Source organism: Choloepus didactylus, chromosome 8 (assembly GCF_015220235.1).
Source record: "Choloepus didactylus isolate mChoDid1 chromosome 8, mChoDid1.pri, whole genome shotgun sequence".
NCBI lineage: Eukaryota > Metazoa > Chordata > Mammalia > Pilosa > Megalonychidae > Choloepus > Choloepus didactylus.
The window spans coordinates 80242220-80248806 of record NC_051314.1 but is presented as its reverse complement, the minus strand read 5'-3'; the positions used below and the strand labels follow the sequence as shown (position 1 = coordinate 80248806).

The following is a 6587-nucleotide window of genomic DNA, read 5'->3' as shown; positions in this document are numbered from 1 at the left end:
CTGTTTAAGTTTATTGTAGTGCAATGTAATTCCCAAGATCCATCTTTTGCACAAACCAAAGAGACTAATTAAATGTGGATATCATAGAAATCATCACCCTGCATTTTTTAAGCCATTGACTGTGACACCAATCTCTTCAATCAAGAATGTTGTATTACCTCATGCCAGTAAACCTCACTCTTTTGGTAGGCAGAAGCAATTAGAATGCTTTCTACATGGCTCTTTTTTGTTCAATAGCCTTTAATCCAAGTTTAAAGGAACTAATGTAGGGACTTTGCTAGTTGTTTATTGTATCTCTTTGAGCTCTCTATTCTCAGGTAGAGGAAATAACCACAAGCTACAACTTTATTGATTACCTTGACTTCATTGACAACTCTGACTGGGGGCCAGGTTGGTAATTGGATCTCCAATAAGTAGTGTCACTTAAAAGCCAGTTTCCAGTTATCTCTGAAAAGTTTGATAATATCCCTTCTGCAATGATAATGGACCATATAGAAGAAAACTTCTTCCCCCTGAGAGACACCTAGTATTTTTAGGGTCTTTCTTTCTCAGTTTAATATAACACTTCTGATAGCTGATGGACCAAGACTGTCCCTGGACTCAGGTGCACTGGAATTGCACAGAATTTGGAGCCTCTTTCATTGAAGGCTTGTTCCATTCTAGGAATTAAAGTGTTATATGAAGTGTTATGCATTTACTCCCCAGAGGAGGGTTAGTAAACATGCCACTTCCTAACCTAATCGTCTTTATGCACCATCTCAGGAGGAAGACAAGACTCCACCTTAGCACACTGACCACTTATCTGAAAATTTAAAAAAATGTCTCATGAATAACAACATGACTATTATGTCATTACCACATGCTAATTAGGGAGTCCTTTATTTCTCCCAAGATTCTGTGTTAACATATATGGGTGAAGAAGAGAAATTTGCTAAAGTATAAGAGAATCCTTTAAGAAAAACATTAGTAGAGGTATAAATGGAGATATTGTTTGATGATAGTTGCTATTTTGCATCTAATTGGGAGCTCTGTTCCTTTGTTCCTAATTTTTCCATCTTTTCTAATAGTTTGCAGCAGACAGCAAGTTAAAGGCTAACATAATAAAGTAGTAGTTTCTCAAGATCTGGCTGTGAAAATGAAAACATTACATCTGCCTGGATAGCTGGGGATACTTTTTGGTAGAGTTAACTGAAACAGGCAGATTTAATTACTGTTAGCATCTCAGATGTAGTATTGCAGGCATGAGGAAATAACATATTAGGCATTAGTTCAATACGTGGCTTTAAAAATTTTGTATGAAATGTCACTAATCTTTTAAATAACTCTAATAGGTAGGTAGTAATTATACACCATATTTTACATGAGGAATTTAAAATGCACAAATATTATGCTACTTGCCCAAGCTATATGGCTAAAACAGAATTTGAAAACAGGCTGATTCCTGAGTTTATCTTAACTATTAACTCATAATTTAAAATTCACTCATATTAACTTCCTCAGTTTATGAGATAGATTTTCCCTACTATAATCTCAAGCATTAGAAGTCATTATTTCTAACTCTTTTCATTTCATCAACTAATTAATCAACATATTCAGCTTCGTTTATCTACTATTTTAAAACTAGCCCCTCTCTTCACTATGTCTAATGCTACTGCTTCTGTTAAAGCTATCATAACCTCCTACTTGGACTACTTCTGCACTTCTGGGTCTTCTGTATTCTTCCAGGAATATTTATCTTCCACAATGCCACAAGTGAGGTTCTTGTAAAATGCCAATCAGATCACATTACTGCCTTTCTTAAGAATCCCCAATGCTGCTCCACTTTCCACAGAAACAATCCTCCTATGCTTGTCATAAACATCTTCATGGTTCCTGTGGCTTCTCTTTTAAGTCTCACCCCCACTCCTTTTCTTGTGCATTTAGGATTAGTTCTTAAACTTCATGCATTTCACCACATAATTCTTTATTTCACTTTGCATGAAAAAGTTATCATTTCATCTTACTAAATTTTATCTATTTTTAAAATGTGCTTATGAATCATTGACCATTATGTTCATTTACATTTAGAGGTTACCCTCTCTTAATATCTTCTATGTGTGTCTTTATTCATTGCATTTATCATATAGCAATTCAATAGTCTCTTGGCCTTTCTCATTTGACTATGAGCTTCTTAGATAAAAAAATTATATATTTACTCTAGGGATTTTCATAAGGCCAAGAATGTATCAGAATTCAATAAATGTTATTTGAAGGATGAATATTCACAAAGATGTATTTAACAGAAATGGATTAATTTGAGTTTTAGTTTATTTTCATTACAGTTTTCCTGTGAATGAGCTAATTTTCAAGGATAGTTTCTTAATCTAGTAGGTATTTAGAAGAGAAACAAAGTAATTATGATCCAAATCCAAGAATTCATTCAGCCACTTGACAAATAAGGGCAGTTCACAAAGTTTCATTTTTGACTCTATGTGTTGCAGAGCACCTGATATTTCCACAACACATTCAAATGGTTTCTTAAGCAAATGTGAGAATTTGTTCCCTCTGCTTATTACACTGGAATTTGCTACCAAGGCCTATTAATTAATCATTTATGTAACATATATAAATAACTCAAGATAAACAATATATCATAAACAACATCCTCATGAAGACAGATACAAACTTGAAAATGTATTTTTCCTGAACAATAAGATGGCAATCATTATCTTTGTCCACAATGAAGATGAAGTAGACAGAAAACAACTCCAAAATCAATAGGTAAGCAAAATGCTGTCCAAAAGCATTCTTTAGCAATGAGTACAACGAATTAAAAAAAAAAAAATAAACCAAAAACCAAAAATAACTCTGGAAGATCAAAAATATATAAGATCAATTGTATGATTCTTTTCAAGTAATCACTAAACTATTGCCAATATCCAAGACTTTCAACTAGATCACTGTTGAGGAATTAAATAAAAATTTATTTTTCCCCCATGATCTTTCTCAGATCTTCTTTGACATCTTTGTTTCTCAGAGAGTAAATCAAAGGATTCAACATGGGAGTGACTAGAGTGTAACATAAAGAGGCCACTTTACTTAGCTCAGGAGATCTGTCAGGAGTGAGATACATAAAAAAGACAGCCCCATACAGCACACTCACAACCCCCAGGTGAGAGCTGCAAGTAGAGAAGGCTTTCTTACGTCCCTCAGTGGAGTGTATCTTTAGAACTGTAGACAAAATATACATGTAAGAAACAATAGTGACTATGATGGTAGGCAAGATAATGATGCTGGACATGGAAAAAGAAACCATCTTATGAATGTAGAGATCAGAACATATAATCCTCTGAAGTGGATGGTCATCACAGTGGAAATGGTCAATGGTGTGAGCAGCACAAAAGGATAAAGTGAAGGTCATGCTGGTCTGAAGAACTGAGCTGATGCAGCCACAGAAATATGATCCAGCCACCAACTAAGTGCAGAGACTTGTTGACATTTGAACAGAGTAGAGGAGAATATTGCAGATGGCAATGAAGCAGTCATAAACCGTGGCTGCCAGGACAAATCCCTCAGCCACAATGAAAAGGGCAAAGAGAAAGACCTGGGTCACACAACCTGCAAAGGAGATGGACCTGCTCTCAGACTAGTTTATCATAGCCTTGGGTGCAATAACAGATGAATAGAAGAGATCAATGAAGGACAGATTTCCTAGGAAGAAATACATTGGTGTGTTCAGCTGGGGGTCAGTTGTAATAATGGCTATCATCCCAATGTTTCCTAGAAGGATCATGGCAAATACAAGCAGAAATAGCAGGAAGAGGAAGATCTGTAGCTCTGGACAAACCCTGAAGCCTACAAGAATGAAATCATTTCCTTCTGAGTGATTGTTTGTTACCTTGTCACCCATGGCAGAGACTTGCTGAAAGGTAAAAGGCAAAATAAGGAAAGAACATATTGGCTTTTATTTAGAGCTTAAATATTCTCTTAAATGTTGAACTAAGTTATTTAAAATTTAAATAAATCTTTCATATAAAATCATTTTCATATCATAAAGAAGCAAGTATTAAGATCAGTTATCACAAGGCTTCTGAAACCTAAATTTTATTAAACAGTGAATTTAAGGATTGACACAATTCTTTGGTTATTCTACTTAAATTATGCCTTTTCAGGGATTTCAGCAAGAAGATCACTTGTTTTTAATATCTAATTTTACTCACATACTGAATTTCTAATCTTGGTATAAGTATGGTTACAGGATTATCTTTATCTAGAACAAAAACTTTAAGTGTAAATCCCATGGTAGTGATTTGTGTAATTATGAGTGCTAATGGTCAGTTTTGAATCATTACATGACAGAAACAAACACATTTTAAAATATTTTTACCCTACTTTATTTCAATATTTTTAGTTACTGCTTCTGAAGCAAACCTTAGACATTGTGTAAAATAGAGACAATTTCTTGGTATGTTAAAATTAATAACAAAAAATCATTAAACCTAGATAAAATTAATTCTTGAAGTTAGTTCTAAATTTATCCATTTTTATCAGATTAAGGTCATTCCCATAAATAAATTCATTTTTTGTTGCCTCATTAACAATATTTTATTTGCATGAGTAAATGTTTAATTTATTTAAATGCCATAATTATTTAGCCATTATTTAGAAGCAGTGAAATAGTTTGTGAACATTCCAACCCTTGCAATGCAGTGGTTTGCTTTCTACAAAAGGTGAATCAATTCATAGTATCTTAGTCTTTTATCAGGGCAATTAACCTAAGGTATAAATATAAAGGACATTTCTACTTCTGAATCCTTGTATGTTTTGTATATCTACCTATGAGGACAGTGGGATCAACAAAGATATTTAAAGTCTGTAGTAACCTTGTGTCAATTGGAGTTCATGATTATCTGCCAGAATATCAATAGTCATTGTCTATGATGGCCTTAGTTAAGTTTATTCCTGTTCATTTTTTTCTGGTTATTTCAGCTTTGAGGCTTTGCTTATCTTGTGTGATGGACTCCACTGTAAGAAGAGTAATTATAAAGTCAATTATGGAGACATTAACTGCAGACTCCAGGGCTGTTGTCCATAAAGACTACGGTAAACTTAGATACAAAGAGTCTAATAATATTTCAAATACAAAGAATTTTCTCTTTTGTTATATGTCTCCTTTCAGAAAATAGCAGAAGGAGCATTGTGGAAGAGGATGAAAATTGAAAGTCCCACTGAATTGACAGTATACCATGATTTTCTCCAGTACACCCCCATCTAGATTCAAGACAGCTCAAATCCCAGAATGAGGCACCATCATGGACAGAGAAACATCCTCTAGAAGCCCTTGAAGGTCAGGCTCAAGATAAAGGAAAGGAGTCTACTGGTAATGATGGTGGCAGTAGTTGGGACCCACGGACACTTTAAGGTCTTCCAGAAGGGAAAATGTGGATGAACTGTTGTTCCAGAGGATTGGGTAAATCCCCATTCCTTTTATTTTCCTCTGTGTCCTTTCACTCTTTGGCCCTAGATACAAGCACATTCATAGATAAGTGTGACACAGAGGGATAACCCAAGCCTCAGCTTAAAGTCTAGAATTCTGAAGAAGATAGAACCAAAGAGATGGAATGAACTGGAGAGATAGGAAGAAAGGACTTGGGAAGTGAGCCAATAAACTCATTTATGAATTCCAGGTTCACTTATGAACTGTGCATCCATAGATCTGTTAGAAAATAGTGTAACAGAGACTTTGAGAACTGAAAAGAGAGAGAGAGACAAGCTCCCAGGCCCCAGATTAGCAATGGAGTAGTGCATAGGTGGGACAGATCTGAATAGCACTGCAAAAGCATAGAAAATGGAAATGACATTTAAACAACAACCAACATCCCCCCCACCCCACCAAAGATTGGCCAGAATTGTGGGCTAAATGGAACTGGGTTGATTCTCCAAACACACACAAAAAATTATATATTATAATTTGTTATAACATTGTCAAGTAACTTGATCTAATAGAATATGACTCACAGAATTGCAGAATACACTTTCTTTTCATATGCACCTGAGGCAATCACCCAGAGAGAGCAGATGCTGTGTAATAAAACAAGCCTCAATAACTTTCAAAAGAAAGAATTCATATGGAATTCATATAGAATTCACTGACTAACATAATTAAATCAAACATCAATGACAGAAAGATAACTGGGAAATCTCCAAATATTTGGATATTAAGCAGTATATTTCTAAATAAGCAATCTAAATAAGAAAATATTTGGAACTTAATGAAAAGAAACACAACATTAAAAAATATTTATAGTCCTAAAAGAATGTTTTGAAGGAAATGTTTATGGTTCAGTGGTTATATATGAAAGAAGAAAGGTCTAAATTTGATTAACAAATTACCATATTAAATGCAAAATAACAAATTACCATATTAAATGCAACTTAAATGGTAGAATTCAGCCAGAGAAAAACGAAAAAAAAATAACATTCAGGGGAACAAACATCAAAATGACCAAGAAGCCAAAGAAAATGGTGGCTGTGTAGCTACAGTTCTCATATAGCCTCCAAACATTAGAAACAAAATGATGAAGACCAAATTCTACTACGCAGAACAC

The 6587-nt window shown here is 34.3% G+C and overlaps 1 pseudogene; it reads right to left on the bottom strand.

Moving 5' to 3' along the window:
* Positions 1-2962: 2962 nt before the first annotated feature.
* Positions 2963-3898, bottom strand: LOC119543409 (annotated as a pseudogene).
* Between the last annotated feature and the right edge of the window lie 2689 nt (positions 3899-6587).